Raw genomic sequence first — 23,280 nt, forward strand, 5'->3', positions numbered from 1 at the left:
GCAGTGTTCAAATGTAACTCATTTCGGTTGTTCTTCTAACTATAGAATAATTTGCATGGTCCAAGTGCATGATTTTAAGTTTAAGTCTGCAACAAGAAGCAAAATCATGGGGAAGTGCCAATGACATGCATCTGTGTCCATACTGTTTGTCAGCCATAGATTCCATCACTGTTTGAATTAACCACACCGCCATCACTTTAAGTAATTAACAATCCCTTCCTCCCCTACAGAGTATTGTGGTCGGCTGCATAATACCCATACTAAGATCCGTTAGCGTCAAGCTGCCAAAACTATCTCCTTAGGGCAAAATATCTTGGATGGAAAACAAAACAAAGTATACCAATATACCAACAGTGATCTGCATTCTGCCTGGACAGTTCAGTCACTGAGATGAAGAGTGACCGGCCCCTCTCCTTGTTACTCTTTACCGTCAATCTTAAAAGACACGCTCACTTTTTGGGGTCATTCACAGATCAGTGTGAGGCTGCGTATGCAGTAATCTTCATTTCGCTGTGAATTCCCATCAGGGGTCGCCAGAGTGGATCATCGGTTTCCATCTGTTTCTATTCTCTGCATGTTCCTATGGTCACTCCAGCCACCTGTATATGATTGATTGATGATTGATTGATTGATTGATTGATTGTGTGCTCTCTCACTGCATCCATAAACCTCCCCTTTGGCCTCCTTCCTCTTGCCTGGCAGCTCCATCTTCAGCATAGTACCCAATATACACCTCATCCCTCCACCGCACGCATGTATAAACCCTCTGATTTCCATATACATCACTCTCAACATCACCGTTCTTGTTTATCCCCAAATATTCCAACCTGGACTGATCCTCGAATATTTTGAATATATAGGTAGGCCTACTTCTTCCACCATTGGCATGATGATGAAAACCAGTTCACTTGGCTGCTGCACACAGTTGCTACTCTACTCAGTCTGCCCTGTAGTGGATATTTATAGATGCAGTATACTTCGTGCATTACCAAATAAATAATAAAGCACAGACATAGCCAGAGGAGGAAAAGGGAGAGGTAATTTATACTTGAGTGGAGGCTATATACAGTATGTAGGATGTCTGAGTGCCCTCAGTGTATTGTATGTGTCTACTGTATGCGTATTTCCAGTATTATGCACAAACATAATATCAAGAGCTATACACACAGTGACGCAAAAATGAAAGAAAGGAGTGCTGGTGTGATTCTTCTTTCAGGGCCTATGCAGTGTCTTCATGACAGACCTTGCATGAGTATTATATTTCATTGTTTTAACCAATCTGTATGGTAGAGGATGTGTATACATTACAATATAATTATATAACAAATCTGCAGTGGCTGGAGGTGGTCTCCCTACTCTTCAATTGAGATAATTGTGACACTGGTGTCGGATAGGACACCTAATGGTTAACAATTATATAATAAATGCAGGGAATCGTCGTACAAATCGCCACGTGCGTTGCAGACGACCCGAGGGAGTGCAGTGCCCGGCATCCAGTAAGCAAATATTGTATCTGAAATGGTTGCATATCCCTGGATTAGGTGCGAAAGTAGTACCTTCCAGGAAAGGCGATATGAGGTTCTACCATACAGAGAACTTATGGTGTTAAACTGGCCTGGCATTTGTCATGCCGGAGTTATGCTGTGATATTCTGTAACATGAACCTCCAGTTACACTACTCTGCAATAATCATATTTTTGGAGTGAAATACCATTTGGTTCACAAAACATTTGGTGCTTGGGAGTAAGTATAGTTTATCTATATCTACTTCAGGATCAATAATTGTCTATGTACAGTATTTACACTTAATAACTCAGTGTTAGTCTCACTTCAAGAGTGTAAATTATTATTACACTTATTATTACACAATGAACACATGTGCATCATGTCTGTTGCAGGTTTTGTTTTCCTCTTATCCAGCTGGTCTCAACTCCCCTGATACTCTCATTATCTCGCTTTCTTTCTCACACACACACACACACACACACACACACACACACACACACACACACACACACACACACACACACACACACACACACACACACACACACACACACACACACACACACACACACACACACACACACACACACACACACACACACACACACACACACACACACACCTATACTTTCAACATCACCGCACAAATAAGTCGGCATAACTCCAAACCTAACCACTAAAACCTAACCATAACCGAAGCCTGAATGGTTACGAAGCATGGTAAACCGAAGCATAATGGTTTTCGTGGTAAACTTTTTATCGAGTTTTCTTTTCTTAGTTGTATTATTGCTATTACAGCACCTGTTGTTCCCCTTCATGTAAAACATATTCTGGAATAACAAGAAAATATCTTTCCATCTTCTCTCTTTCCCTACCTCTTTTCTCCTCATTGCTAGTCGGGTGTCTGACCTACTTTCCTTCGATTATGGCAGTGCTCTCCTCTGTATCGCGAACATGCGCGCACGCACACACACACACACACACACACACACACACACACACACACACACACACACACACACGCACACGCGCTCGACTGTCGTTCAGTCACCCAGCCACCCACCCCTCCACCCCCACAAGAGCTCTCGTCGGTCCCACGGAAGCAGGATAGCACCAGAGGGACCTGCTCTAGAAGACGCTCCCTCATTGGCGGAGAACAGCGGAGAGAGCCTTTGTGAGCACGAATCAGGGGTTTTTCCCGGTGGTGTTATGTTGTTCCTCGTGTTTAATGGTGCCGTCGGTTTCTTTGTGTTGTTTACAGTGGTGTGTTCATGATAAAAAATTTAAGGGAGGAAGAAAGAGAAATGGAGGATTGTCGGTGGTGTTTGGCGGTAATGAGGTATGGGGGCCTGGGAAGGTTGGAGGTAGCTGCATGTTATCGTTCACTAGTAGTTCCCAAACTTGTTCATTAAGGACCACCAAATTGATATGTCTTTGGCCAAAAACATATAAATGGATAAAGCTGTTAAAATGATTGTAATGCTGTATGAATACATTTTGCAGGGGACCCCCAGTGTTTTGTTAGGGCTCGGTGAATCCACCCTGCATGTGGGCCGCCAAATGACTGGCGAAACACTAAGATCTTACTGATTATATAACATAACATACATAACATACTGCAATCCTTGAAAATTGTGTTTGCTTTGTGATGCCAATAAGTAGGAACATTAGTTCCATTGATCCAAGCCGGAACACAATGGATTGATTATTAAAATTGATTTTAAAATAAAATTTTAAATGCACAGGGTCCACTTAACACAAGTGGTCAGATGGGGGGGCCGCGAACACTTTGGAGATTTTCAAGTAGGCCCTGCTCCAGAAAAGGTCAAAGCACAATCATCGCTAGTTTTCATCAACTCCCTCCGACATTGTCTCACTGACGTATACACTCCGAGCGTGCACACGCACACTGTACACACACACACACACACACACACACACACACACACACACACACACACACACACACACACACACACACACACAGTCACTTCATATCTACACAGGTGGACACACAGCAAGGGGGGCTCATGACAAGTGGAAGGGAGGCAGAGCAAACACAGAGAGCACCACATGAAGTGGAAGGTCACTGCAAAATCCTGAGGTTCATTTAACTCACGTGGGTCCATCTTCCCGCTCTCAAGAGTTAAAGGTGCAGTGATGTTTTTACGTTTCAGAATAAGATTGTGGACATACAGCAAGCGGCCAAAATGAGTTTTCTCATGGCTCGTTGTCATCTGTGAGAGACTAGAATAGAATCACTGCTCCTTGACTTGGAAAGGAGCCAGCTTACAGTAGGTATAGTTTGGGGCCTACCAAGCATCTCCCAAGGGAGGTCCTGGCTGCACATCCCACTGAGATGAGACCCCCTGGCAGACCATTAAGGACCAGATGGGAGGATTATATCCCCATACTAGCCACGGAACGCCTTGGGCTCTCCCAGGAGGAACGTGCTAATAATGCTCTGGAAAGGCAAGTCTGGAGCTCTCTATTGGAACCGTTAAACAAACGACCTGATTCCGGATAAGCAGAAGGATGGATGGATGTTAAAATATGTTTTCTAATATGCTGTTTGTTCAGTAATAGGGGTCTTCCTGTCTCTCCAGCTCTATAGTAAGCAGAAAATAAATTTTATCCAAACTCATATATGTAGGACACATACAGGATAAACATGTGAAATTGGAAGTGATGACACAATTAATTGAGCAAACACAATTGAAACCGGAACGCTATGCAACTGAAGCTGCTAAATGGGTATCCTTTCCTGACTGGCTGAAATTGGCAACCCACCTGAAAATGTATTGTCTGTATATAAAAAATCTGGAGAGAATAAACTCTCTATAGCAATGATAACTATCAGAATATAGAGCTTTAACCACAAAATACTTTTAATTTCGACCAAAGCAAATACCACTTAGACTACATTAACACTGATTGGAGTTTGCCGTGGAGTGGACAAGAGAAAACACTCAAGGGGTATAAACTGACTGGGGACAGAGTGCAATAAAGACGATAACAAATAATACAGGTCCCACAAGACGGGACAATCCAGACACGGCTGTAACCTTTCATTTTTAGAATGACACAATGGAGCGTGTCGTCTTCCCGGGGCGAGGTTAGGCCAGCTGGCCAGCTCATCAGTCTGATCATACAGAACTTACAGAAGTGACCTGACCATGTCAAGTCAGGAGAGCTTCCAAAAAGACAACGAGGAGGAAGAGCTGAGACATCGTGGTGGAATTATAGTGGGAAGAAGGAAATGAAAGGGGACAGAGAGAGAGAGAGAGACAAAGAAAGACAGAGAGAGACAGACAGAGAGAGACAGACAGACAGAGACAAAAAGGTTATAGGGGTAATGTTAACAGCAAATGTTAATGGTAACCCTAACCCTAACGGGGAAGGCGAAAGCAAGTTCTTAGCATATGTCTCACGGGTCTGAATGAAAATTAATGTCACATTTGACCTATAGAGGTGTAATTACTTTGGTCACATTTAGTCACTTCAGAGGCTCAGGACTGGGAATCGGAAGGTTCCCAGCGCTGTGTCATAGTGTCCAGCAAGACACTGATCTCCTTACTGCTCCTGACAAGTAGGTTGGTTCCTTGCATGACTGCCTCTGCCATCGGTGTGTGAAATGTGTATGAATGAGTGTGTGAGGCATACATTGTAACGGCACTGCGGCTTAGTGTACGGGAGACTAGAGAAGCACTGTGTAAAGTGCAGTCTGATGGCTTCAGCATTTTCCAAATGTCAAAACAAATGTGACTGAGCCGTTGCTGTCATTGCTGCTACACTCTGGAAATGCCCTGCCAGCAGAAATCAGCGTCTCCTTTTGAATCTCTGCTTAAAACAACATTGTGTTGTATAACTAGATAGATCGTCTTCATGTCCATGTTTCTCTTGACTGTATATATATATATATATCACTCATTCTTGAGATGAGGGATAAAAGTGGAAAAAACATGTCCCACACATAAGAGCCTTATTTATGTTAAAAATAAATTAATTCATAAAAATAAAAGGACTTGCAAAGTTAAATGTAATACAGTTGAGTATTATTATGCCACTAATTTCATTATAATTGTTTTCATATGCCATCTGAATTAGTTAAAAGCAGGCACTGTACCCAAAAAGGCCTGTATTTAGCCTGTCCCCAGCAAGTGGCTTACGCATGTTTCATGATAAATGTTTTTATGTGATGTATTCCCATGCTTTTTTGTTCTTGCTTAATGTAAATCGCTCTGGATTAAGAGCGTCTGCTAAATGCCTAAATTGTAAATTGTAATACTATAATTGTTTTCATGTTTCACTTCCTTTGTTTAATTTAAAGACAGTATGAAGATTATTCTTTATCATTTATCATCTGACAGCATAATTAAGTTGAGTTAAGTTTGTGTGTTTGAAATCTAAGGCGTCAGATAGCTATTAACCATAATCCCGTCTGTAAGTGAATGCAACAGTAATTCAAGTGATGTGGCAGAATGCAATAAATGCAACTGTAAGATCTGGACACCGCATCGATAATGGATCAATCCATCACAACAGCCAATGCATTCTGAATCTACAGTGGCGCCGAGCGCGGATCCATTGTGTGAGAGAGAACCTAGACAGAGCCACTGGAACGCCATTAATGAAATGCACTTGAAGCTATTCATCAAGTCTTTGTGTACCGACATGTACGCAGTGTGAGTGTGATAAGTGTGTCTGCGTGTACCCTTCTTTACCATCATTATGTGTTACATGCACTGCGCACATATATATACTGTGCACGGTGAGATTACATGTGTAGGCAACATGTGTACCTGTGTGTGTGTGTGTGTGTGTGTGTGTGTGTGTGTGTGTGTGTGTGTGTGTGTGTGTGTGTGTGTGTGTGTGTGTGTGTGTGTGTGTGTGTGTGGATGAACATGTGTTCGCGTATACCAAGTACCTGCCTGGTGCACGTGTGTGCGGACATGACTCGCAAGCAGATTGAGACAAACAGCCTATAGGCACAGGAGGTGTGTGCCCGCTGGACGATGGCAGATAGCCAGTGACTGTTACCTACTGTACATGAACACTGCATTGAGGCAACATTGAAGAATGGACAGACAGACAGACAGAGATCGAGCGAAAGTGAGAGAGGGACAGAGAGAGAGAGAGAGGGGGCGTGGACGAGGACGATGAAGTGGAGTATCATTCTGTCACTTTGCACTTATTTATCTCCTGTCCTACGGCACTTTCTCTCTGTTGTCTTCCCTTCCTTCATAGTGACAACAGTACACTGCAATGCACTGATAGTGCTACAACACAATACAATACAATGCACAATACCCCCCGAGGATAGTAAGACCAGAAATTATCGACCCATGCGGGGACATTCTTCTGATCCCCATGAGCCAACAGGTCATTTGTATGCGAGTTAGGGTTCTAAAGACAATATTCAGGTTGGGGTATTTGTGTGTGCGTGCGTGTGTGTGTGTGTGTGTGTGTGTGTGTGTGTGTGTGTGTGTGTGTGTGTGTGTGTGTGTGTGTGTGTACTGTATGTGTTTGTGCTCTGAAAAGCCTGTATATGAGCACACCATTTTAGTATGTACTATGTATTCAAACATACAGGAGCCGGTATGGGAGAGGCAGCACATGGCATGCACTAAATGTAACCAGCCCCAATGACCTTCAAGCACCAACAGAGTCAACAACTAGATCTCTGGGCACTGAAATCCAATTTGGAAATATCATCAACATGAATATAAAAGAGAGGGGACAGGGGGGTGTAAGGTTTGTGTGTGTGTGTGTGGGGGGGGGGGGGGGGGGGGGGGGCAATGAGACAATGTTGGAAGGGAGTTGATGAAAACTAGCGATGATTGTGCTTGGATGGATGGATCTATGAATAAAAGGGAGCAAAGGAGGGCAAAGGCAAGGAGATGAAAGGCTGTACAGGAGAGAGGGAACGTCGTTAATTTAAGTCTCACCAATCACAGGAGACATGAGAGAGAGAGTAGAGAGAGAGAGAGAGTAGGGGAGTGATAATAAAGAAAGAGAATAGTATATGATACAGGGGGTTGGGGCCATAAAAGAGTAGGGAAGGAACAGGTGGTGTGTAGAGAGAGAGAAACGGATGAAGAAAAGGAAAGGGTCAGTGATCAATGGAATGTAAATTATATAACCACCGAACGACGGTCAGGAACCATGTTAGCACTACAGGCGATTTTGCATGCGCGGCCGCACGCTGCGCTCTTCTTTAACGGGACCCAAGTGGCGCTGTGTTTACTGCGGAACAATCCAGAAGAGCTTTATCATTACAGTATTACCAGCAGCAGCCCTCCCTGGCTGTCTCTCTCTCTCTGCCTCTCTCTCTCTCTCTCTGTCGCCATGACAACCACTGCGTTAGCCTCTGCTTTCAGGCACCAAGGACAGGGCTCCGCCAAATACTGCTCTCTATACTAACTGCCATACATACCCCCCCACCCCCCCATCCCAAACTGTGATCATCATCGGCATTGGGGTTGCTAGATGTTTTACAAAAAGTCAACTGTGCTGTACCTGTTGATGCTGATGACCTTCATCCTGACATGTATGTGACTAATAAAACAATTGTGGGTGTTGTTGACCACTTGAACCCCAGTATCCCAATTCTCAGGGGTACATTCGCCAGAAATAGCGGATCTACAAGCTCACACAACGTGTCGCAATAATGTGAGCTTGCCGATCTGCTATTTGTGGCGAATGCATTTGGTATAAACGGGAAGTAAATCCCGCCTCGGACTGATACTCCTATTTTGGGCACGTCATTATAGGCAAAATTGTTCAAATTGTTCTTTTTCCACAATCTGTTTATTGAAGTTTTCCAGGGCATAAAGGTGAAAGTGATCAAGAAACTGTATAATCAACAGCATTAGGCAAGACTTCCACAAGGACGGGAGCCACCCAGCAAACATCTGATTCTTTCCAATATCCTTTATCCGTGTGATGGGGGTGTGACTTTAGAAAAGGTTTCCAAAGATTTTCTGTCAAGCACACCGAAAATAACAGAACTGCAACATAAAAACGTAAAGTGTAAAAACACCCGCTCTGGTTTCATACACTGTGCGCCGCCGTGATATTGGATCAGGGTCTCAGTATAACAATACAGCAGCCGGTTAGATACAGTGCGTGGAAGCCTTCCCAGAGGGCAAAGCAAATGAGCGACCACTATCGCCGAGTCAGCAGTGATAAGGAGACACACTGAAGGGTGATCTGAAAATCTGGACGTGGACAAGGGCTGTGGAATGGAAGTTAGTTTAGCGATGTGGAGTAGAGAGCCGCCCATGAAGGGCAAACTGACTGAGCACACAGACGTGACATATATGGTACATCTGGAAGTCATTTGTCAAAAGAGGGGAAGTGTGCGGCATGGACAGAGACTCTCAATCCAGAGTGAAATCAGATTGTTTTTCAAATCTGAACAGCAAGGAGCCACATGGAAACCGATGTTTGATAATAATAACCGCATTTCTAGGTGGTTTGAAGATGTGCCTGAGTCTGTACACGATTTATAAGTGGTTGTACGACGATGTCGCTCCACGAAATAGCCCATCTATTATACATCTGCTAGATTTCAGCAATGTTCAGCAATGTCTGAATACATGAAACCAACATCTTTAGGACAGTCAGTCCTAAAGATTTGAGAAACAAATTGGATTTGCCTGCAGTCTGAACAAAAGTGATGCACATGCAGAGAGTTCACGAGAGAGAGAGAGAGAGAGAGAGAGAGAGAGAGAGAGAGAGAGAGAGAGAGAGAGAGAGAGAGAGAGGGAGAGAGAGAGAGAGAGAGATGGGGGTCTGGGGTGTATGTCATTTCTTCAGCGATGTCTATTCTCTCAATGTTGAATTATGAATTATCACTGGAGCTTTTAGCAGCTTACAACCTCCCAACCTCAAAGCTGCTCAAGTAAGCCTAAGTTATGCTGGCATATAGCACTGCACAATGTATCAACGAATATCACAGCTACCACATTATCGTGTATCTTGCACTGGGCTTACTCTGTCCATTAAAACCTCTATTGCAGCGGCCCTAACTCAGCATCTTTCTGGCCATAATCACAGCAGTGATCAACCCAAGGAGAGCTGGACTCGATGGGTTTGTGTAGTAGTGGCCCTACCATCAAGGAATAATGTGGTACATTGATCCAGCGGGGTCGAAGACATGCTTCAAAACGGCAGATCGCTGACCCTTGTAAATCACAGACATACAATAGCCGGAACAATGAGGGAGGACAGGACAGATAGGGAACCATCACAAGTTATCTACTATCTAAGGGCCCTCCTTCCTCTCAGAAGCACTGGTGGGGTGGGTTGGGGGGCTATCTACCCGAAGGAAGGGACCGATATAAGGAAGGGACCGATAGAAGGAAGGGACCGATATAAAATAAAAAGTGCCAGGCGAAGCGCCACATAAGATGCAGTATGTCTGCCAGAGGAGTGGTGGAAAGAGTGCTCACATATCTTAAAGTATCAAAAGTGCATTGTAGAAATTCTACCAAAATATAAGTACAAGTCTGTAATTCTAACTTGACTTGAGAAAGAGTACAAAAGTATTAGCATCAAAATGTACTTAGTAGAATGTTCAATTTCAAGTTTTCAAATATATATATATATATATATATATATATATATATAAATGTATTTGAAAATACCAAGCTCACATTGCATCTCCTCAAGCTTGTAGATGGGTTATTTTCAAATGGCCAAAATGAGGGCTGAAGTTGTATAATGTATGTTTTGTAATAATAATCATAAAAAGTAACTAAAGTTGTCAAATAATTGTAGTGGAGTAAAAGTACAATATTTGCCTCAGATTGGAGCAGAAGTAAGAGTAGGCGGTACAGTATTTGAGTAGCCTAAATGTACTTTACACACCACCACATAAGATCCAGTATGTCTGTAAGAGAGAGGTGTTCAGACTCAGAGTAGCGCCAGTCATGTCAGCACCCCAGGGCACTAAAGGCGACATGGTGCGACGGGTCGGTGGGCCCCATGCCAAGAGAAGGGGAGATGGTGAGAGACATAGAGCCCCAACTAGGGATCACCCTACACGTGAACACGTATGTGAGATATAGTGACGGACAATTAAGGGTGGGAGATGCATGAGGGGGACAAACAACACGTGCAAGTGTGAATTTGGAAAGTGTGCATTTGCGTTCCATGAGTAACATGTGCATTGTGCAACCATCTGTCCTGTATGGACTGTGTATGAACGCCATGTGGGCGACACTTGATGGTGGGATGAGCTATACGGACTGCCATTAACCTATAGTGTGCATAATCAGCTGATCTGTCAGCCATCAAACTGCCTTTTCAGATACTGAATCTTCTAGCTCAGAACAATTATTTGTATTATTAAAAAAAGATTATGGGAAATTTCGATGGCAACAGACTTCTATTTCAATGATTCCCCGGACAGGCGACATGCTATGCTGTGTTGAATCGGTGAGCTCTCCTACACACACATGCGCACGAATGTGCACACTGCACAGAGCCACAGACACACACATGCACGCGGCCAGGTGCGCATGCCGCACACATGTGCACGCAGGCACATGCACACACATAAACACACACACAGAGCTCTCTGGCTGACGCGTCACAGTGTCGTATCTGCTCTGCAGCCCTATGTTCCCTCCATTTCATTCCCACTGCAGTCCTGTCAAACATTTCGAGACAAGCAAACAGTGCGGAGGTGAACGACTGCTGCTTTCTCCTTGTCCTCTCGTCTGTTTTGTATTCGATTCAGATCATTGCAGCTATGTGCGCTTGTCCTTGCGACACACACACACACACACACGCCCCCCCCCCCTCCCCCCTCCCCACACACACACACCCCCACACCCCCCCCCGCTGCACACACACACACACACACACACACACACACACACACACACAAACACACCCCTGTTATCCCGCCCTCCGCCCCTCGGCCGTTGCTCCATCCGTCCCACCTCCTTTCATGTCCCCCTCCTGTCCGGCTTATATCGTCTGAAAGGCTGAAAGCTAGTTTGGCAATGATGCTCCTAGTCTATTAGCTGTGATGACAGAATGCCTGCCTGACCACCTACATCTCCTCCTCCTCCGTTCTACTCCTCCTCCTTTTTCTCGTCCCCCTTTTGTCTCTCTCCCTCCCTCCCTCCCTCCCTCCCTCTACCACTGTCCTTAATCTAACTGGGAGCTTTGTTACCAGAAAAAAATAAAGAAATGCATCATAAAAGGAAAAGGGAAGTCACAGGGGTGAAACGACTGCACGTGAAACGCTCACGGTAGCCCGAACTCCGCCCGAATCTGACAAACACATCTGGGGTTCCAAAACCCCCTCCACCAAAGAGTGCTCCATTCACTGCATTGCCCCTTGCATTGGTCATTCATTTGGTGTGTGCCCTCTCTGCCTCCACTCCGTTGCCACTTGGAAGGGAGGACTAATCACGACGAAGCAGATGGTCACACAGGACCACATACACGATCCAATGTCATTTTTCCAAGGGAATGAGCAGGGATCCTGCTTGACTGTTTAAGTGCCACGGGGCGAGGGCAGAAGCAAAGCAATGGCACGTGTCCAGCCATGCATGCAACACTTGCAAAACCTTTAACCAGATACATACAGTAAGAGCCATGGCATTGTTATCAAAATGGTTTGGTTAAAGTGAAGGGTATTTTGAAGCAGAACAAATGTATTGTGAAAAATCCCCAATCCCATCATGCAGATGACATGATCGGTTACAGACACAAATAAATATACACTTTATTTACTAAAGCTTCTTTAGAAGCGGATAGCTGATTCCGAAGGTTCAATCATTATCTGTCGATTCATTCTTGGCCATTCACATTGCAGGCCCACTGCATGTGGCCGCGTTGTCCATGTGCCGCCATGATATTGAGGTTGGGATCGTGACACACATATGGGGGAACTCAATGGGTGCTTATGGGTTACTGTATGTGTGGAGGTGTGTCACATGTAGTGATTTATGGCTATTCTGTTAAGTGCTCAGCAGAATGCTTTATGGGCGGCTACACATACAGAGTAAAGGCCAATGTGTCCGTGTGAATGCAGCGTGAGGGATTTATATTCACTCACACGTGTCTTAAAGAGTGTAAGGTATACTGCCTCTAAGTGCGATATTTCTATACCATGTTGAGTCTTTGTTTATTTACAGTGTGTGTTGAAAGTGCTCATGATTTATTTAGGACTCTGCAGTTTTTGGTGCAAAGCGAAGACTTGTATAACCCTAAGGTATGAGATTGTGTCGAGGCGTGCATGCAACAGAAAAGGATTGTGCAGGGAAATAATATGCACGCGCCAGTTCCTACGCTATATGCATTTGAATATGTGCAAGTGTATGTGATGAGGCTGCGTGGGCTGTGCGTGTGCGCGAGAATACATCACACACTTCTCTTCACCAGACCCTGCCGAGTTTCCGTTCCTCGTGTGTTTTGACTGGATGATGCCTCAGTTAGAGGATTCAGACACCCGGCCGCCACCATAACTGATAACCCATGGCGCCACGCAAAGCAAGCCTTCCAGCCATGCACGCCAGTGTTCCAAAAACATTTTATATTTTAAAGTGCAAGGCGGAAGGTACGCAGGGGTGACCACAGGTTATAACTAATTGACCAGCGGCCGCACAGCGGCACCGGGCGCTGACTCAGCACATTAATGAGGAGGGTCAAATGGAGAGATAGAGGAAGAGTAAAGGGGAGAGAGAGAGAGAGAGAGAGAGTGAGGAAGGCTTTGGGATGGGATGCAGGAAGCCTGTTTAGCAGCAGAGGCATTGTGATCAATGCATAACCAGCTAATTGCTCCTGTTTGTAATGCAACACTTCCTATAGCAGGTGAAGAAGGGCGGATAGTTATTCCGACAAACGTGACTCAATTTAGTTTGTCTTTAAAGGCATCACTGTGGGTCAATACAATGGCTGTGTGTTCTGCACTGTATGCATAGTAAAATATCACCAACAGACGGTGGTCACACTACAGAAAACATTTCTAGGGATATGAACACAACGCGAAGATGGCCAGGGGCCAAAAGACTTGCATCAGATAAAACTGAATACGATGGATTTCACAAACATGGTTGGGGGTCACAGGAAAGGCCATTTGGCTAATCATTTATAATGCCCTTCCCATGAGCCCTGTCCTGACAAAAGATGCGGGACCGTCGTAAACTTGTTGAGCACTTAAGAGTGTTTCCTCCTCATCTCTGTAAAAGGCCGGCGGTGGTGCGGGGGTGGGGATGGGGGTCTAACTGGACAGGCCCAGACAAAAGCTACCGCAGAGGTGGCAGATGGCTATTTTCAGACCTGTGTTCTCCAAGTGTTGTTTACGTGCTGTACACAGTAAAATCCCCAGTGTTCATTTCACTCTAAGCGCGTAAAAGATGCAATTTTTACAGCCATAGTTGAATGACCACTGAGGATTTGACTGTGTGGTACAAGCATACATTCTCATCCTCTCCCTAGTGATGAGGGGATTAATTTACCACCAAACAGATGGACTGCAATTTTGTCACCGCTAAACCCCTTATCCCTAAACTTCTTTGCCTTTTTTTACTATTTTGAAAAACATTTTTGAATAGTTCAACTAGCCATGTTTAACAAAATAAAAAAGGCGAAGAAGTTTAGGGATAAGGGGTTTAGCGGTGATGAAAATGGAGCCCTAAGGCCCCTCTCCTTCCCTCTTTTTTTCACAGTCAACCCACTGGGAAGAGGGTTGTAGATCTGCTATTTTTGGCTAATATTATGGGGGGGAACACCCAGAATATGGATGCTGCGGCTCAAGTGGTTAACGTGAGAAAAATCACATCTAGCTCTTTGATGATGACAGCTGTGCTGTCACTGAGAACACAGCATGCAGTGAGCCTCGGGGGCATGCACCAATCACGGAACTGAAAGGGGGGAGAGAGGTAGAGGCCAGCCATGATTGGTTGGGACACACTATCGACAGTCACCTTCGACACGAATATCAAAGAACTCCCACCAGACTTGTGGGGTCAGGTGGCGTAACTCAACCCTCAAAATAAACGGTTGATGCGGAGAAAGAAACTTGCAAGGCTATGCCAAATTAGAAGTGACCCAGGAGTTGACACTAACGGTTGGCCGACTGCCCGTGGCAAGTAAATAAAATGTTCAGGCAAGTGGAGTTTGACCTTTAGACAAGTAGAACATAGTAGTACTTGCCCGACAGGCAAGTGCCTCTGACACCTTAGTGTCAACCCCTGTGACCTATGTATAATGGAAAAATCACACCCGTGTGAAGTGAGGGGTGCTAATATAAGTCTAACTCAAGTTGATTAGGTGATGTAATGGTGATGTAAAACAAACGGTGCAAACACAAACATTAAATGCCATTAACAATAAAGAGACAATATGACATGAGGCACATTATGACGTAAATGTTCCCTTCATTGTCAAATTATGTCAATGTCGTTTACAAAACAAACGAACTAAAGACAAACATTAAACCTGTGGCTGGCGCCCCTCAAAAATGAGAGCCCGATAGTTAGGTTACATTTAGGAGGACAGTACGTTGTTCTCTTACATGAAATGTTAGAGCCGTCTAAAACAGGTATTCTCTGCATATTTGTGATCTCTTTTTTCCATGAACTAACTGTTATCCGTTCCCAAAATACCCTTCTGGCTCAGGGACAATCACGCCTATGCTGTCGCAGGCCCAACCTTCAATGTGGAACCGCCTTCCCCTCGCTGTTAGGTCTGCTCCCTCCGTTGAGTCTTTTAAATCCAGACTTGAAACCTTTTTATATTCACAAGCCTTCATGTCCCCCTCATGATCCTGCACTGTTATGTTGATAGGAAATGTTTGCCTTTCTGCTCTTGACTGCCCTTAATGTTCATTGCTTGAGTACTAGAATTGTGTGTGGTTTTGTCAGTGGTGTGGACTGGGAGAGAGCCATGAAAACCACTTCTATTGCTAAAATTTTAATTTGGTGATGGCAAGGTAATCAAGGAATTCTACCAAGTCTTCTTGGACCTTTCCCAAATAATACACTGTATATAAAAGAGAAATGGGAGGCTGAATTAGGTGTAGAAGTAACACTGGATACGTGGGAAGAGATATGTAGTGAAGCGCACCTGGTAACCAACTCGAATACATGGAGAGAATTTAAATGGAAAGTAATATCTAGATTTTTCAGGACGCCTCAAATAGTGGCCAAAATGGGTCCAAATCACTCGAATAGATGCTGGAGGGGTTGGAGCACATATTGGGAATCATATATTCTGGACATGCCCCAAATTGAGACCATTTTGGGGAGAGGTAAAATAAGTTTTCGGTCAAAACATCCCAGAGGATCCGATAGTAATGTTGTTGGGAATGATACCGGAAGGTCTGGAGGGTAAAGCCAAAATATATTTATTACATGTGCTGCTTACAGGGGCCATCAAATGCATTACAATTAAATGGCTAAAACCAGCCCCACCAACATAGTATGGGTGGAAATAATATGGGACATTTACCAAATGGAACAAATTACATATGCCTTGAGGCTTCAACCAAACATATTTAGTAAAAGATGGAGTCCTGTAATTGTAGTAGGTACTGGAATCTTGAGAAACAATTCACCAAATACAATTCTCCCCAGACCTTCTGGCACGTTCATATGCTTGCCTTGCCTCTGTCCACAGTCATGTCTGTATTCAGTATTGTTCGTTGTTCACTTCCCATTGTTGTTGATACTTTTTTTTATTTCCTTGTTTTATTGTGAATATTTGTAAATATAATAAAGTTGTTTGTGTGTATGAGTGTGTATATATATATATATATATATATATATATATATATTCTATATGAAAGTGTGAAACAGCTGATATATACAGCTATATATATATATATATATATATATATATATATATATATATATATATTCTATATGAAAGTGTGAAACAGCTGAGGTTGTGTGGGGGAAAAAAAGTTGTAAGAAATATGTATGTTATAATTCTGTGAAGTTGCCCAAACTGAAATAAAAACAGTTTTTTGGGATCTAGGGATTCCCAGGGGTCCTTAAGGAGGTTTCAGGGGGTCCCCAACAAATTAAGTTAATATAGCATCAAATTTAAGAAAGAGAAGAGAAATGTAATGTACACAATTTTAAATCTATGGGGATCCTTGGTCTGATTTCTATTTTCTGTCCATCACAGTGCCTCTCTACCCAGAGAGAGACAACCTGACCATGGGGCCATCGGGTACAACAGCTGGTCATATTTGTGTTTATGACATCATGCTTTCCAGGACTCAACACAGCGGAGAAGAACAACAAACAGTAAACCACAAAGTATGACCTTCAGAGGGGCTCTGGTCTGGACAGCCAGGCCTGGGCACAGAGCTTCGACTCCCCAAAAACAGCAATAGACCAAAACAGAATCACACTAGTCCGGACCGGGGCGGGGGTGGACATGTTGTACATGCTGAGCTACAAATGGTGCTTTGTCAGGAGATATGCTGACTGGGGCAGTTATTTCCTCTTTGGATGCTAGAGTGGCCAAAAACAACTACACCTGTGACACAGTGGGACTACATTAAGCAACACACTATGAAATAAACAGAGCTACAAGTTGTGTGCGGATGTTTTCTTGTCTTGGCGACAATTGGATGTGCACAACATGGCTTTAAACTAGCCTACATTAAGCAAGATGGATACAAGGATAATTCATATTGATTCACACCTTAACATAGAAGCACGCTAATTGTGGGGTCGGGAGACAATTTATCAAATATTGTCCGTACTGACAAGAATGTTAAAATTATTACTATATCCAATTTAATCAGGTGATTATTAAAATGTTCCATGTCTATGGTTGTGCTTCAATACTATGCAATGTTCCAATACTTATTTAACATGCACGCTAAACAACGCTTTAACCACTTTCAATTTCAAGGCCCTATTTTGGGCATGTCATTATAGTTATAGTAACTATAATATTATAGTGATTATATTGTTAAAACAAAAATGTTCACTGTTTTTTAAACAGGGCTTGAAATAGGGCTTGTGGTTAACCTGGTGATTCACTATTACTTCAATAATCAGAAAGCCTTGTCTCGTATTGATCATATTCACATGGTCAATAAAACTCTAACCCGGGTGGAACCCCCATCATGTTAGGACAGTAACGTATAGCCAGTGTGACAACTGACAAGTGATGAGATCAAATTAGATTACCTCTAGTGCACTAGTAACAACACATTGACGTGGCTATCAGTAAATCCTTATTTAATTAGGCTCATTCCCGTTTGGAAGTTATATGAATTGAAAAGCTCTGTTCAAAACTATGGATGTCCAAGCCAAAGTACTAGCCTTACTGTGCTGCTAACTGGTCAGATGTGATCAGAATTTGTCACACGTGTGACGACTCATGTGACAGGTTTATATACTCCAGGCGATCATCCGGGTCTCCATTGCCGCTCATGCAAATTGCGGTGCAATCAATTAAGAAATTAGAAGTGAAAAATGCATGTGTAAATCATGCCTGAGTCTGGGTTAACGGCAGTGTTATCATACAATCGCTGGTCAAATCCCCCTTTAATGGGTGAAGAAGAGAGCTGGAGAGAAAGGAATGGCTTAACATTTTCTAAACAAATCAAGTTTAATATTTTTAAAGAACATTATGTGAAAAATGTACTTGAAAAAGGACTGTCACTGATCGGTCCAGCGGTTTGTGAGATTAGCTCCGGACAATCAAACACACACAGAGACCCTGTCACAGACGGCTAGCCTCTTGCAGAGCCATGTCGTAAAAAAAGACAAAAAGAGAAGATAATCAATAAAATATCAATCAATAGGCAGGCAGCAGGGACATGGAAGTAAGATTGGATGGCTAGAGCCTTCATATAGCTGATCGAAGATGCCAAGACAAGGGTCCCCACCCCCATAATCCAATGTCTCTCTCTCTCCACTGCTGCCTGGTTTTCACTCCCCTCTCACAACACCCCACAGCATGCACGCACACACGCACGCACACTCCTTTCTCTGTCCTACTCTTTCATTCTCCTTTCCTCTGTTGCTTTCACTCTCCTTTCCCCCCATTTCTCTCTCTTTCACTATCTCCCTTGCTCTGCCACACACACACACACACACACACACACACACACACACACACACACACACACCTTTCTCTAGCGCTCCCCCTCCTCTCACTCCCCATGTCTACTGCAGCAGAAAAGCCTGCACAGACAGACACCAGCATAGCGTGTCTCTGTGTGTGTGTGTGTGTGTGTGTGTGTGTGTGTGTGTGTGTGTGTGTGTGTGTGTGTGTGTGTGTGCACTATACACTATATCCACGAGCGAGCCCCACAATATCATGCACAAGGGGGGTTAGGGGGCGGAGAGGAGGATCAGAAAAACAGGAGCCCTTCATGTGGAGCGATAATTTGAATAACATCACTGATCGGTACATTGATTGCTGATGCATTACATCACAGACATACAAACAAAACCCCTTAAATCATTAGACGAAGCTCTCTCGATCTCTCCTTTTATTTACCCTACCATCCCATTCTTCTACTCTATCTCTGCCTCTCTCATCTGTCCCATTGTATTTGTATAGCAATGCCTCGTCTCTCCCTCTCTCTCCCCAGCTTGTTCTCATCCATCTGGCTCACTCTCTCTCAACCCTCCTCTTCATATGCAGACCCCCTCCACTCTCTCTCTCTCTCTGTCTCTCACTCTGTCTTTCTTTCTCTCACTCTCTCTCTCTCTCTCTCTCTCTCTCTCCCCCCCCCCCCCCCCCCCCTCCATATAAGGTACATCACGCAGGCATACCACGGTAGGTTCTGCCTTGATGGACTGGAATACTTTTAGAAAGGCAGACAAAGAGGGGGGGTAAAAAAAACGATCTGGGTCACAGTGCCGTTCGACATACTGTTCTACCTACAGGGAGAAGCGGGCTGCCTTCACCCCACAAATAGAGCTGGGTGCCGAGTGCGTAGCCATGGCGATGAGTCCCACCTACAGTATTACCTGCTCTGTGCTCTACTGTACACCCCCCCCCCCCCCCAACACCAGTCACAACACAATGAGACAGTGGTCACTGCAAACCAGCAAGTGTCGTGTACAGTACATTATATAATTCGTTGCTGCCTTAGTTGGCGATGAGGCGATGGGGGCAGCAGGTAGATTGACCTGTTTGCAAGTGATGGGAACGGCACCTGAATGTACAGTTAATTTAGGTGAAGTAGTCGATTCACTGTGCAACGCCCCAATCCATGCTTGGTCCACACAGCGTTTCTCTTAAACATGCATGTTTGAAGCACTGAGCAGCAGACACTCTAATATTTTCCCGTTTGGCTATCGAATCAGCCCGTCTTCCATTTTGAGGAAGCTATGATGTGGTTCCTATACCAAAGCTATGATGTGGTTCCTATACCAAAGCTATGATGTGGTTCCTATACCAAAGCTATGATGTGGTTCCTATACCAAAGCTATGATGTAGTTCCTATACCAAATAAACACCATCAAGTCAGAAAATCTCTAGACCTCTTTCAGCACACATGTGTGCTGAACATTGTGATATAGGTGGAATCAGGGGGGTTTATTAATTGATCCCATCGGCGGAGTTCCGTCCGATGGGGCGAGGAGGATGACACTCGGACGGGCTACATCCTGATCCCATGTCCTATGAGAGATCATGAGAACGGATCAAGTTGCCTAATCCAGACTATCTGTCTGTCCATCACTGCTTGACACTTTGCTTTTCCTCTAGGGAGACCACAGTCCTGGTATGTGGGCTCATGCATGCCTACAGTAGTACCGTGAGTGAATACGGTATGTGTCTGAGTGCTAAAAAAAAGAGCGCCAGAGCATGTGTTTGCAGCCCATGTTGCCATCTATGATGTAACTGAATACATGCTGTGTACACAACACAGTGCCTGTTGCTGAACATGCAACAATTGCAACACGAACATACAATATCGGTTTGGTTTTTTACATGATGGCATGTGAATCTGACCACTGCAGGTTGTCTGGCTTTGCATAAAGTAGTGTGTATCCTTTCCCAGTATCTATAGATTATTACACTCCTTATGCAGAGGGAAAAGACCTGTTAACGCCACCAGAATGTAGAAAGAAACCTATGGTAATCACCATTATGTCTTCATCCAAAAGCCTACATCAAAGGCATTAAATGCATTTAACATGCATGCATAAAACAGAGATCAGATATAGATAGACTGTATCAAGTTTGTTAAAATAGTACTGTATTTGATATTATTTGTTTGAATGCACCCATGACTCAATTACATTCTGTGGGGACAGTTGGTAATAAAAACCTTTAAAACTTGTTAATTCACACTCATCAAGAGGAAAAACGATCAAACGTCAAGCATCAAAGTGATTCAACTATTTGCATATACTATTTCAATAAAGCCCTCGTTGGTGAAAAGACATTTGGGACGTGACTGACTGAGACAGGAGACTGACAATGAAAACAGCCACACAGAGCAGTATCACTATCAAGGGCAAATGGGGAAGGAGACATGTACTTCAACACAGGGGCCTCTGGGTCTCATGAGCCTCCTCTGTGAAGCGCTTCAATAAATAAAGACTAACATGAAATACGGCATGCTTATGCGCATCATAAACAGACAAATCCAGCCTAATGAAGGCATTTGGATGCAGGAGATGCAGCTTTTTGAAGCATATATATATTAAATCTGTTCTGGCAACATATAAAGTATGTATAGCCTATTGGAATTATGATAGCCATAAAAAAAGCATTCACTGTGCAACTATAAGCTCATCTATGAAATATGTACATGTAGCCTACACGAGTATGAAATGAAAGTGATGCATTTGACAAAAAACTCATTTGGAATCAACTGGTACCGATCTCTACCAATAGGTTTACTGGCCATACCATTTCCCTTTTTCCCTTATGCTATCAGCATCAATTATTCAATATCCTTGAGTCTATATATCCTGCCATTTAATATAGAATAAAGTGATGGATGACATAGGTAGCTTTATAAGTGGTCTGCAGTTGATTGTGAAGGGAAATTGAGCCTATATTCAACATATGGGCGGATACATTTTTCACAAAGTTTTTAAAACTCACCACTTTAACGGTGACCACATTATATGAAGTGAGGGGCTATGATGAAATGGTGATTTTTTTTTTTTAAATAAACAAAAGAAAGACCATGGGGGTAACTCACCCGGGCATATTTGGAGGAATATGGGTCTTCAAAAAGGGCCCATATTCTGGGTCGCCAGGTTTTCCACCAGCCTGCTCTCCTCGCCTCCTCCGCCATGCACAGTCTTTTCAGGTCCCCATCCGCGCCGCACAGAGCGGGGTCGTCGTCCGGATCCTCAGGCTCGGGGTTCTCAAAGCTGTCCAGCGCCTCCTCAGCATCCCTGTGCTGCCGGTAGTTCATCCAGCAGCACGCCTCCACGTCCGTCTCATCGATGCCCCAGAAGGCGAGCTCCTCCTCGAACAGCGGTCCGCACACGTCGTTCGGACAGTGCAACTTCCCCGTGCGGTAATAGTTGAGGATGAAGGAAAAAACGGACGGGTGCCGGTCGAAGAAGAACTCATCCAATTTGGGGTCGTAGTCGAAGTTGCTGAAGGCGTCCGAATCGGTGAGCCACGATAGGCGCGTGCCGGGCAACGTTTTTAGGGTGCTCCGGTAAGTCTCATGCCGCACTCCGCCGCAGTTTATCACAATTTTCTCGCTTTCCGACGGACAAGTCATGTCTGCGCTGTAACATGCTTTGTTGGACGACTTGTTCCCACCCTTGCGTCCTTTAAAAGAAGATACACACACCGAGCTGAGCATAGAGGACCGGGGGGAGGGGGGGAAGAGGATGAGAGAAACCGAAGGGAGGAGGAGGGAGGAGTCTGCAGGAGAGAGAGAAGGACAGAATTTTAGCAGAAGCCGATGATGTGGATAAAAACATCAACATTTCGTTGTAAACTGAGAATTACTTGCATACAGGAGATATGCAGTTCACGTGTAGGATAATCATTTGCAGAGAGGGTGGCACAAAATGACCTTGTCTAGGTTGACAGATATGAGAAAGATTGGTTTTGAAGTTATTATCAGAAGACCACACCTGTTTAAACGGTCATTTTGAGCAGGTGGCTTCTAGTCAATTTATATAACTCAACAGGAAACACCACAAGATTGTCATAGTGATCACAATTCTTAAAGCTATAGGCAAATGAACCACAGTCACCATGAAACAAACATAGCATAAAGTCATTGTTGCGTGATACAACCTCCAAGCACAATGTTCAGTCCCTTAAAAGGACTGAATCATCATTTAACCATTAATGTTTCCTATGTGTCATTCAACCATGCAGGTCCCATTGTTATTCCTGTGAGCATTGATCCAGATTCAATTTAGTTCATTCAAAATCCTCTCGCTATAATTAGGCCACTGTGAGCCATGGAAGAGGGGGTGAGAGTATATGGCACCTTATGTGTGTGTGTGTGTGTGTGTGTGTGTGTGTGTTGCAACTTGCACGTGAGCATGTGTCAGGACTCAGGAGGAATTGGGGGGTAGCAATAAAAATGAGGGGAATGAAAGTGAGAGAAAGGGGAGAACGAAGGTGGGTATTAAATTGGATATATGCCTCCCTCCAGCTCCCCTGCCTCCTATCCTCCTAGTGTGTGTGTGTGTGTGTGTGTGTGTGTGTGTGTGTGTGTGTGTGTGTGTGTGTGTGTGTGTGTGTGTGTGTGTGTGTGTGCGTGCACATGTGTTAATTGCCTCCCAAGAGTGCGGCGTCCCTGCTAATGCTGGATCTTCTCAATCAGTCTACGAG

At 44.1% G+C, this 23,280-nt stretch overlaps 1 pseudogene across 1 annotated transcript in view; it reads right to left on the bottom strand.

The window, feature by feature from the left end:
* The window catches only part of LOC308332753 (voltage-gated potassium channel KCNC1-like), a 58,480-nt pseudogene that overhangs the window by 26,295 nt on the left and 8,905 nt on the right, over nucleotides 1–23,280 (bottom strand). The window contains exon 2 of the transcript XR_013966251.1: nucleotides 21,671–22,353. The product of XR_013966251.1 is annotated as a voltage-gated potassium channel KCNC1-like (transcript). The remainder of the gene's footprint in view (nucleotides 1–21,670; nucleotides 22,354–23,280) is intronic.

The sequence above is a fragment of the Protomyctophum bolini genome (genome assembly GCF_963924005.1).
Source record: "Protomyctophum bolini genome assembly, chromosome: 18".
NCBI classification, from domain to species: Eukaryota; Metazoa; Chordata; class Actinopteri; order Myctophiformes; family Myctophidae; genus Protomyctophum; species Protomyctophum bolini.